The 12,608-nt window shown below is 35.0% G+C and overlaps 1 long non-coding RNA gene across 1 annotated transcript; it reads right to left on the minus strand.

Moving 5' to 3' along the window:
* Positions 1 to 2,915: 2,915 nt before the first annotated feature.
* LOC120303838 lies at positions 2,916 to 8,151 on the minus strand. Its single transcript, XR_005555545.1, has 3 exons — positions 8,090 to 8,151; positions 5,028 to 5,120; positions 2,916 to 3,149 (listed from the first exon to the last, which is right to left on the minus strand). It is a non-coding gene; the product is annotated as an uncharacterized LOC120303838 (long non-coding RNA).
* Positions 8,152 to 12,608: the final 4,457 nt, after the last annotated feature.

Here is a 12,608-nt window from a genome sequence, read left to right on the forward strand (position 1 = left end):
AGTATTTGAGTCTACATATCTCAAATGTTTTTTTTAAATAAGTAGCCCTAAGCAACAGAAATGAATATAATAAATTGGAATGTGACCAGTAGAATACAAAATTAATAAAGCTTAATATAAGAGAATGAAGGAGAGTACATTGGCTGCATAACTGCCATCTTTTGGTGGTCCAGCCTGTTGCAATCCAAATAAGTAGCACCAACAGTTTATAATTGTTGAGAATATTTAATTAGCCCAGTCTAGTCCATGGCCAGTTGAAAACTCCAAAATTAGTTTATCATAACTCTTAACTTAGATAGCTAAGTAAAGTAACTCCTAAAAAAATCATTGTATTTGATGTGGAATGGGATTAAGGTGCCATGAAATCTCCATTCAGATCTGTAATATGGCAAATTGTCACATCTGTGCAGGTAATGATAAGCAAGCCTGTACGAATGATACTTCATAGTTATGTTGTTACAAAAACATGTTCAGTATTCTTTGTTATATGTTTTCTTACATTTTTCATCTTTTGATCTATATATTCTAAATATTTTTATACAGTTGTGAGGCAGAGAGATGTTCTATATTAGTACCTAAGCCTATTGCAATGCTTTATGCAGGTTTATAATTTTACTCTTGTTTAATATAAAACAATTCATTTATACTTAGTTTAATATTGTACTGCAATCTAAATAATGTATCTGAAGTAAGGAATAATCAAAACAAATAATAAATGAGGAGAGGGTCTAAGAGGCCTAATTTAAATAAAGTTGGATTAGATCAAAAGCTATTCATGTTCAGTTCTCCCATTAGTTGATACTGAAAGAAATACAAGCCCTCAAAAAAGCAAGGAAGTATATGCCATCAAAACTACTCAACATATTACAGATATTCTTTGCTTCCAATGAAGCAAGTATAAACCTTAATGGCTGCTGGTTAATGATAACCATGGTTATTGAATAAACCATTATATCTAGGTTCAAGCAATACAATCAAAGACTAACAAACTACAGTTTGGATTAATGAGCTATGTGAGTACAGCCAGTTTGGCCTTTTTTTATATGAGTTGATCTGCCCTACTAAAATGGGCCAAAAATACTTGTCAGGTATTTTTCTAGAGTTAGGGTTAAGCTTAAGATCTCCCTGCATTTTTCTTTACTGGCAAGAAACTGAAACCAAATCCTAATAGTCATAGATCAAGCCAAGGTAAGCTTGAATTCTAGCAAACAGTTGTCAATACTACAGTCATCATTTCCTCCACTTTGCTGTCATCTAAAGGTTCTCCAGATTTTTATGGTCCAGATATGGCAACTATAGTAAATCAAATTCTAGTTATACTCCAGAATAGTATAGTAAAAAGATAAAGACACAGGGAAGAAAAATAACAGAGATGCTAAAGGGTGGGAAACACTAAGAATTAATTTTCCAGTGACTTTTATAAATGAACTTTGCAAGTACAGATAGTTCTCGTTTAATGACCACTCATTTAGTAACCATTCAAAGTTACAACAGTGCTGAATGAGGGGAACTTACAAAAAACCCTCGTAGTTGTGACCTTCACAGTCTCCCTGCAGTTATGTGATCATTATTATTTTGGCAATCATCAGTGACTTGTAGTTATGATGCTTCAGCATTTTGCAGTCCCGGGATTGCCATTTGCAACCTTCGCTGCCAGCTTCTGACCAAAAAAGTCAATGGAAAAGCCAGTAAGAGGTCACAAATAGAGTGGGATGCTGCAACTGCATGACAGGGATTTGGCTAATGATAGCAGTTGGGACTGCTGGAACTGCTGTCATAAGATGGCGCAGTCACGGATCAAAGACAAACCCACATTAAGAGAATTTATGGGGTTTTAGTTGAATTGGATTCAGAAACGGAACTAATTAAAGATTGTATGATCAGATGGGCGCAGAATTTTGGTGAGCCAGTTCCATTGGACACCTGGGAAACTATTTGGGTTAGAAATGTCAAATTTACACAAGCACAGAATTTAAGGGAGAATTTTTATAAAATGTTCTATAGATGGCACCTTGATCCACAAAAAATGTCTTTTATGTACCCTGACCTACAACCTAAATGTTGGAGATGTGGGTGTATGGATGCTACTTATTACCATATTTGGTGGTCATGCAGAGAGATAAAAGCATTTTGGATTAAGATATGGTGGAATATCCAGAGAATTTTTAAAAGGAGGGTAAAATTTACTCCGCAATTATTTTTGTTGGGTATAGTTACTGATTGTGATACAAAGGAGGTTATATTAATGTTAAATTTGATTACAGCCGCGAGGCTGTTAGTTGGACAATATTGGAAGAAGGAATCTTTGCCTACACTGCAGGAATGGTTTTTTAAAGTGTCTAATTTGGCGGAAATGGCAAAGATTTCGGCTTTTTTAAAGCAACAAACGCAAGAGAAATTTCTTGCTGTTTGGGATAAATGGATAAAATTTATACAGTTTAAAATGGATATTAAAAAATATTATATAGCTTTTTCTTAATTTTTATTTATATATATATATATATATATATATATATATATATATTTTAAAATATAATTTTTCTAATTGTTTTTTTAATTAAGCCTATATTCTGCTCTGGGAAGCTCGGGGGGGGGAAGGGTGGGTGCTTGGGGGAGGTTGGGGAAGGGAGGGTTTTTTGTGTAATGTTTAGTTTTTTCTTTGTATATGTTTTTTGTCTTTGTATTGTTTTGTTTTTTTCCTTTTTTGTAAAATTTATAAAACTTTTAATAAAAAAAAAAAGATGGCGCAGTCACAGGATGTCATGCCTTACGGCTGCATTACTTTGTAACAGAGTTCCTGGTGTAAGTGATGAATACCTACATTCAAAATTAATACCCAACACCATAAACAAGGAAGACTTTACAAATGAATGTGTTGTGGGTACTATGTTCAAACTAAAGATATAGGCTCCATTATAGGTCTTGAAGTTAAGACACTAAACTGTGTCTTTTGTACCCAATTATTTTAAATTGTGAGCTGCCTAAGTTCATCTTGGAGTAGCGCCTACAGCTATTAAACTACAGCCCTCCATCCCATGGTAGGAAGAACTCTTCTCTTCCATGCCACCTTTATTCTGCCTCTTACCTGACCTTCCAATGAATCCTGGACAGTAAAACAAAAGGGTTTCTTTAGCTTTTCAACACCGGGGCTGTAATAGACAAAGCACAATTTTTTTCATATGTGAAATTGGCAAATCATCAAATTAACTAAACCCACTCTAGGTCTGACAAATTCCTCATTCCAATAATAGATTTCCCTCACACAAACCCATCACCCCGACTTCATCTTGTCACACAAAAGGTAAAAATTGCAAACCCCTCACAGTGAGCCAAACACATTTTCTCTCTACCAGACTAGATGTGCTTCCTAGTAATCCCTAGAAGGCAGGATAACTTTGTGCCTTCTCTAGAAAGCAACTCTATAGAAGACTTCTCTATAAAAGCAACCTTCAAAACTGTAACTTTGTAGCTACCTTTAACTGTTGTGACTGTCTTGCTGTGTCTGTCATGTTCCCAAATAAGCCTCACCTCTGCTTCAAGCAATTTGTCCTGTGTTCTTTGGAAAACCCAGTTCAGATCACACCAGAGTTTTCCTGTAACACAGTGGTTCCCAACCTTTTCTATACCCTGCACCCCTAGAACGCTTCTGATATATTCTCGCACTCCTTACAAAAGTTTGAAATAATGGCAATGAATTATGCATATACACTATAATTTTGAAACTTCTAAACGCAAGTTTTCGCACCCCCTGGAATATCGTCTCGCAACCCCGGTTGGAAACCCCTGTTCTAACACCATGGCAATATTATTAGCACTTGCATGAAAGAACCTGCATCTAATCCTTCTTTCCACAAATAAGGTGTCACAACATTCAAAAATAAAACTCAGTCTCCTTATGGCTTAGGATACGGTTTATAAACTAGAGCTCATAGCATACTGTATTCTACAAACTTAGATTGATACTCATTTACTGCTCAAAAAAATAAAGGGAACACAAACGTATAGGATCCTATATGTTTGTGTTCCCTTTATTTTTTAAGCAGTATAGTTTAATAGGATATGGGAACCAGGTTTACCTCACTATTAGTTATTTTTATGGACCTATGAGATGATAATATACATCAGTGGTTCTCAACCTTTTTAATGCCGTGATCCCCAACCGGTCATAAGTCGAGGATTAAACCGGTCGTAAGTCGAGGACTAAACCGGTCGTAAATCAAGGATTACCCAACCAGTCGTAAGTCGAGGACTTTCCCTGCCCGGGAGCACTGCGCATGCATGGTGCTGCCCCCTGCACCAGCTGAGGCATAGCTGGCAAGCGGCAGAGACGGAGCAGGCCGACCACCGGCTGGGCCACCAGCTGGCCCAGCCCAAGGGAGGTAAGGCACCTGCTGGAAAAGGGGAAAAAAATGGTGAACAGCCTTGCTTGGCGACCCCCGTGAAATGGTCAATCGACCCCAAATGGGGTCGTGACCCATAGGTTGAGAACCGCTGATATACATGTTTAACTCTTTCACCCATCATCACATGGATTCTTATGTTTTTTGTAACTTTTGTCATGACAAAGGTTTATATATTTAATAAACCTGATCTTCTAAGTGTCTTAAATGAATAAGATACCTCCATTATTAGAAAAATAATAGAGACAAAAGTAGTGTCAGCTTATAACTCTTTTCTACTTGTAAAGATGCAATCTTCATATGTTTTTTCAGAGACACCAAAGAATTCATTACATTGTAGTAACATAGAAAACATCAAATTCACAAGAATCTTACTCATGATGGGATAAGATAATTGTTTGAGGCAGCATCATATTCAACATATTGTACTGTGACAACAGTGGCTAGTAATCTATAAAACCAAATATGTCACAATAAATGTGTCAGTCTTTAAAATAATGCTAAATATTTATTTATGTATACATGCATAAATGCTGCAACAATCTGAAAGTTAAGATTTTATTATCTTAGTGAGAATCTTTTGACAGATATCAAATATTTGTCAAAGAGGTAGTAAAAGTAACATACCGTCTTTTATGCTATAGCAGAAAATGAGGATAGTATGGTCACGGTATTTTCTGAAAATCCACAATTCTTGATCCTCCTGTATAGATTCTGTGACTTGAATGTGTAAATAGCAGCAGATTAAATGAAGTAAGTCAAACATTAAGAACATTCTTGAAAAATTAACATTCTAAAATTTATGTCCACTCTTTATTTTGATAAATCATAATTTCATACACATACCTTTCATACACTTTTATTTCCAAACTTATTTTCAAAATGGCTCTGCCTTTCACATTAAGCAGCAAGTTCCTCCCCATATATGGAGCACACTTGGCTTTTTAGTGTATATTGGGGGGAAAAAATACAGTGACGGGAACAATTCTTTTCTCTTGTTATGTGCCATCCAGAATCCCCTTTGGGAGAGATGGGCATCTATACAAATTTGATAAATAAATAAACTAAATGTTCTCTATAAGGACGTTAAAAGTTGCAATCTGACTCCATTTTTTGGAGAATATTGATTGTGCATCCCTATTTTCAATTGTTAATTTTTATTTCTTCTTAATTAAACATTATTGAATTCTTTATTAACCAAATAGGATAGACTATGATATTAACTAAAGAGGATAATAGGGAGAATTTATCTACATAATTTGTTGCCAATACAAGATAAGAGATCCATTCATTCAACATCAATTCCTGATAACTTCATAGCCATGTCCATATAGTTTTCTTGGCAGTACAACACAAGTTGTTTACATTTTCATCTTCAAGTGTGACTCTGTGTGTGTTTTATTTTTTGAGATCCTAGCCTAGCACATGGATTCAAATTTCCTGCAGATATAACAGGAGCTTAATATTATATATTTCTGAACAGTAAGGGTTCTAATTTCCTGTTCCAATGCAATACAAGAGCACATAATAATTTTATTTCTTGACTCTTATCTGGATTCTCCCAAAAAATCATCTGAAAAAGACCTCATCCATGCCTGATGCTGTCTCCTTTGATTGATTATATATTGTGAAATGCTTTCTTTCTATATTTCTTTTAAAAAAAAGACAGATAGCTATCTTTAGACTGTATTTGATTGCATAGACTATACCTAGACATAATTTTCCTACAGCATTGCTAAAATATAAGCAATTGTTTTTTGTTGTTGTTAGTTGCGAAGTCGTATCCGACCCATCGCAACCCCATGGACAACATTCCTCCAGGCTTTCTTGTCCTCTAACATTTTCTGGAGTCCATTTAAGCTCACGCCTACTGCTTCAGTGACTCCATCCAGCCACCTATTCTCTATCATCCCTTTCTTCTATTGGCCTCAATCTTTCCCAACATTAGGCTCTTCTCCAGTGCTATATATAAGCAATATATGTACATATTTATACATATAGTTGGCTATAGTTATCAATAATCCATGTATCTTTCTGTAATGAGCTTTATCTCTTTACAGTGAAATTTAAGTTCATTCCTCTATTCACACTTTTTGTTCATAGTCAAAATATTAGGAGGCTTTAACACCTCTTTATTCACAAAACTGCCATCTCATGTTCCATAGGAATTGTGCCAATAGATTCCTTGTACCAAAAGTCTTTCCTAATGTTTCAGAGTTGAGTCACATCTATCATTATAAACTCATTTATGAAAGCATGCTTAAAATGAGTGACTTCTTTTGACATAAAAAGCAGCCTAGCAGATAAGGGCACACAAAGGAAAGCTAACATCTATCTATCTATCTATCTATCTATCTATCTATCTATCTATCTATCTATCTATCGATCTATCGATCTATCGATCTATCGATCTATCGATCTATCATCTGTCATCAAATACATATTTATGCAGCCTCATTTATCAATGGAGTAACTATGTAATTGATCAAAATCTGACAGTTATTTCAAAGTCCATTTTCTTTTCTCTTCTCCTTTTTCAAGGATATTGTAAATTCACTAATTGGCTGTTTTGTTTTGTTATTTTTTTTACTCAATAGTTCCCAACCCATATACACAACATAAGAAATATTCTCATCATTTTTGTTTTTATTCTGTTACAGCAGACTTTCTCTGTGGTATATTTGATTATTGAGCTATTGTTCCCCACATTAAATAAAATCTCCCTTAAGGTAAGCTTGACTCTTGATAATTTCAAGGATGTTTCCTTATAGTTTTCTCAACAATGTTACAATGATGTTACTTTTTGTTCAGAGAGAGTAGGGTTAGTGTAGGCCAATCCATTTCTCTTGCATGACTTTAATCCTCTTCCTCTACCTCAGGAGTTCTCAACCTTGGCAACTTTAAGACTTGTGGACTTCAACTCCCAGAATTCCTCAGCCAGCTGTTGAAGTCCACAAATCTTAAAGTTGCCAAGGTTGAGAACCCCTGCTCTACCTTTTCTATCACATGCCCAGGGAAGGCCTTAGAAATTGCCATATGTGACAAATAGTTACTCAAATGTTTCAACTACATCTAAAAAAAAATGCACATAAGACAAATTTTATAAGATTTTGAGAAATCAATTTTATAGTAAAATATATTGTAGCCCCTCCTCTTAATAATGTTAATTTTCTTAAATTGGGAAGGGGGGAAGAGGAAATAATTTTTACTGTTCCAAAGTTTTAATTGGTTTTTTAATTTTAAGTGACTTGATTATTTTTTAAAAGATTGGGAGCTTCCCAGAGTTGTTTGAAAGATGAGTAGCTATATAAAAATTATAATAACAATAATTAAAATAAATAGTTCAATAACATTTTACATTGCAGGAGTGAAGAAAGAGTTGCCCATGATTGCCTACTCTTGCCAATGGGGATGAAGGCAGACATTGCAGGGATTCAGCTTAATCTCATGCAACAGAAGTCAGTTAAGAGAATGCCAGAGGGAGACCTGGGAAAAGCTGGACTGACACATTTTTACCTTGTAGCATTTATCACTCTAATCTCCCACAAACAGCAGGAAAGAGAAAGTGAGAGAAAAGGATCCTCTTTATTTCCACAGTACCAAGTAAAGGTGTTATCCCCCCCCTTTTCCCTCCTTATGTAACTGATGAGCCCCTTATTTACAAATTGGCAGCCCACCCCGGATTTTACCTTCCAAACACCGAAATGCTGCACAGGTAAAGTAGAATGTATTATTAAATAAGCAGTACTATATTCTACTACCTAAATCAGGGGTGTCAAACTGCCGGCCCGGGGGCTGGATGCATCATCCCGAAGCCGTGCCCACCCCATTGCCGGCAATGGCAAAACCATCCTGATACGTTGCACGGCATCATGTGACATCGCAAGTTTGACGTGTCTGACCTAAATGATACTTTTGGGCAAATTAAACAATACTTGGTAAGGAAAGGAGGATAATCCTTTCTGAGTAATTCTGAGAAATATGGTAACAAGGTCAAATATAAACCAGATACCTTTGTTCTCAGAACACAATTCTAGAGTGTGACCAGATTTATCTATCCAGAATCTTCCAAATTATTAAGTGTTCTCCAGTGAAAGTCTGAATAAGATGTTTGCTAAAACTGCACTTAAAAGTAAATGTAAAAGAAAAGCTGGAAATTTATAGACCTCAAATACTGAGCTATATAGCCCCCCTCAGTCCACCTTCTATTTTCTGACTTTCCTGGAGATATTACATTAACATCACAAATGTTATTGACCTTCTATACTTACAGAGGGGTATCTCCAACAAGATGAAAGAGAGAATGAAAAGTTTGTGGAACCAATTTTTTTTCAAGAATCCAAGAGCAATTCTACACTTATTTTTAATTCACACCCTTACCATGAGGCCCACATAATTTTTGATTCCTGTAACATTCAAATTTCATGCTAGTTAAGGTGATGGAATCCAGCACTTTCCTCTGTATTATCTGGTCTTTCAAAGCAGCATTCATTGAGATGGCCACTATAGCCTAGAGATGTGTCCAGGGGTCTTATGAAGGGCCCACATTCTATGCTTTCAACGTCCAAATTGATTGCGGCCTACTTTGATTTAGTTTAATTAAAAAATTAATATGTTTAGGAGTACTTTCTGATTGTGCCGAGTTCACCATTGAAATTTTCTATTTTCTCCATGCACAGTCAAGCTGTTTGTGGGCCAGCAGTGAACTTCGACCCAGTTTTCAGTAGCCTCTTAAAATAGGTTGGTGCAAAGTGTTCCTCTGTTTTTGGCATGTTATATCTGCATTGACGGCAGCCTCTGGTAACCAATAAGATTTTTTGTAGGGCAAAAGTGACTTGTGTGTGCTGAAAAACTCAGAAAACAGTTGCATTCTAGGATTAATCCCACAGATAAATAACTTAAAACTGATATCTAAACCATCCTGCATTTTCAACAGAAAATGATTGGTCTAAAAAGAATGTCTAGAGTCTGACCCAATATAAGATCAAAATGTTAATAATAATTTGACTTTTATTTCAGTAAAAGTGGGATCTTTATTACCAAGCTCATGGAAGAAAACACAAACAATTCAGTGGTTGGATTTTACAGTTTTTAACATTAAACACATTAAAAGCAATCATTTTTTTACTGTAGAACTTGCACAAAAGGGACAGAGAAATAATAGAATCAAACATGCACCAGATTTTACTACATTAAATGGAGGACCTTAGATATATTGCTTCAATTTTTATTCTACACATGTCATATAATAACTATATTCTTTTCTACTATCATCCACATTCCAACCCTGCAAAGAATTGTAGATTAGGCCATATTGATTTTCTATTGATTCAATTACAATAATTGATTTTGCCTTCTAAAACACTAATCCATATTGTTACAACAATCACAATGATTCCAGTGCAACTTTATTTTTACTTAAAAAGCTATGGTCCTATATCCATTTATCTAGGACCAGTGACCAATACAGTGCCAAGATAAAAGCTCACAATGTAAGTATTTTCTTTTTGAGGTATTCAGTTCCCAAAATGTAAAGGATTTTATAGGTGACCTTGTTATAGAAAAACTCTTAAGGAGGAATTTGGAGAAGCAATTGCCTTGCTAGAGATTGAAGCAAGTGTGAGAAAGAAACTCAATGACCAGGCTTTGATTTTGCTGTATAAAGAAGATAGAGAAAAATCAATGTAAATTTCTTTGTGCACAGTGTTATTCCATACCTATGTTGCCCAAAATTACTGCCCTTCTCTGTTTAGGGTGAGATAAACACCATTTACTTTTATAGCAAGTGTGAAAAATCAATGCAACTTTGCAAATTAACATAACATAATTTCACAATTCCTGTTATTATATAGCATAAATTAATTCTTATTCATTCAATAATATGATTATATTGTCTTAATGACATAACAATCTCACAAGATAAATGGATTTCTATGAATCTAAATTCTAAAAGTTAGTGCTGTTTTTGTCTTCTCAGTTGGCTCTTACCATTTGGCTGGCTAAACTTCCCACAATTTTCTATTTTGCTAATCATAGATACAGCAAATCAAGTGATAAAAGTAAGATTTAGCAACTTATGCAAATAGAAGTCTTTTGAAATTTATATTAAGAATGGGTTTTATTAAGATAATAACACAAATATAAGTGATTTCATTTTATTAAAAATGCTATTGTTACTGTCACAATAATTTTATGTTTCCTATTATATTCTTATAGTTCTGTATATCACTGCATCATAATACTGCTATACAGGAAGCACTTAAAAACCAAAATATATTGAGAAGACTCTTAAATTCATAGGACTAACATATGGATTCTATTGTGATTCATGGCTCTGCCACTGACAAGATCTACACTATCAACCCTTTTCTAGTATTTTTTTTTCCTGGTTTATATTGAGCTTGGCACAATGTTTTGCTGTATGATAAATACACCAAAGTGATTTAACTGGGTGCAGCTGAAAGTCCTAAATATACTGTTATTTCTGGGAAAAGAGCAGATTGATAATGATTTGTGCTTGATGACTCATCTTACTGTCCAATTTACTGTCAGCGAGTACCCAAAACATATGATAAAAACAAGAAGCTCTTCTTTATTAGGTCATATGCTATGAAATAAACCAAAGTGTTTAGAGCTTATGGAATTATAGTCCAATATATCTGGAGGATGCTAGGAAAGACTGGGTTGGATTAATCTAGCAATCAGCAGGAAATTCTCTCTCTCCAGGAGGGCATACTGGCATATCATTCAAGTACTATACAGTGGGAGTTACTTCTATTCAAACCATGATAAACCTGGTTCAATCTTCATCCTTTGTATAAAAACTCGAACTTTCTGAGGGAGATGTGTCTCATCCAGAAAGCAGTGTACAGTATTATCTTTGTGGTAAGTTTGTGCCATGCAATTAAGCTACATACTCCAAGGCTTTTTAGATCTTCAAAAGAGAGCATGCAAGGCTCATGTTATGGGAGGAAAAAGAAACTGAGTAAGGCATATTATAGTTTGAATATACAGCTACTCCATAAACCACCTTTCCAATCTTATATTCATTCAAAATACAAAAGAGAGAATAGTCACAGTTCATTGATTATAAGTAGATAATTGAAATGGTGTATATCCCCCCTGGCAAGTATTTATAGAAGTACTTGTATTGTCCTTTGGATCCTCAAATTAACTTCTTTCCAATTATCCACATTTGGCTTTTACAAATAACTACTAAGGTTGTTTAAACTGACTCACAAACATTTACACAGAAATCATCTTGGTTCAAAGATAGAAAGTCCATCTTTGTCTTCTTGTAAACCATGACTGTGATCTATAAGTTATTGAACAGAAATACTTCTGTCAGATAAATATTTGACTTCCTGGTTATTGAATTTAGTCTGCTATGCAACTACAGCAATCACTGTCAAATGACAGTGAATCCCCATTATTCTTCACAATGACAATTAGTAAGAAACAGATGTATCTTTACAAGCAAGCTAAGCTGTAGAGAGATTCAAAGAGAAGGCAAGAAGGCAACAGGGTGTGTCAGAACTATGGCTTCAGCTGATGACTAACACTGTACTCTGTGTGCCAGATGGAAATAAGCCTTAGTGTAACTGTCCTTGAAGCAACCATACAGAAAAGCTGGAGTGTGTGGGACAAAATGTCTCACTGTAAGAAATAGTATACCCTTGCTAGATAGACACAGTCCCACAGGACTTTGTAGAGTAGCACTAAACTAGCACTGATGAGAAAGTATTAAGGTCATTTAAGAGACATGCACCAGCTGTGGTAAAAGAAATATTAATCTATCACAAATTTGTTTAAGGCACAAATTGCCACAGCAGGTAGGCCAGTAGAGAAGGATCAATTGTGTGAAACAGAATATTCTTGCAGATGCTAGAAACAGCCCACATGAGGGGTAAACAGTAAATGCATCAAAGGCAAATACAGTATGTATTTATTCTGTGAGTTGCACCTGATTTTGTCTCTCACAGACTCTGCTACTTCTCTACACAACAAGGGCTGTCTGTTTTTAGGCTTGGGGGCACATTTGGAATTCTGAATATGTTGAGGAAACTCTAGCACAATGACTACTAGGAACTCTTTCTTAAAAAAAAAACATTGATTTTTTACAATAACAATCTTTGGTGCTTAGTCTGGGTTCATACATTTCAAAAAAACCATAATAATTAATTTCTATAATTCCATGATCAATATATT

The sequence above is a fragment of the Crotalus tigris genome, unplaced genomic scaffold, assembly GCF_016545835.1.
Source record: "Crotalus tigris isolate CLP2741 ecotype Arizona unplaced genomic scaffold, ASM1654583v1 scf7180000024506.7606697, whole genome shotgun sequence".
NCBI classification, from domain to species: Eukaryota; Metazoa; Chordata; class Lepidosauria; order Squamata; family Viperidae; genus Crotalus; species Crotalus tigris.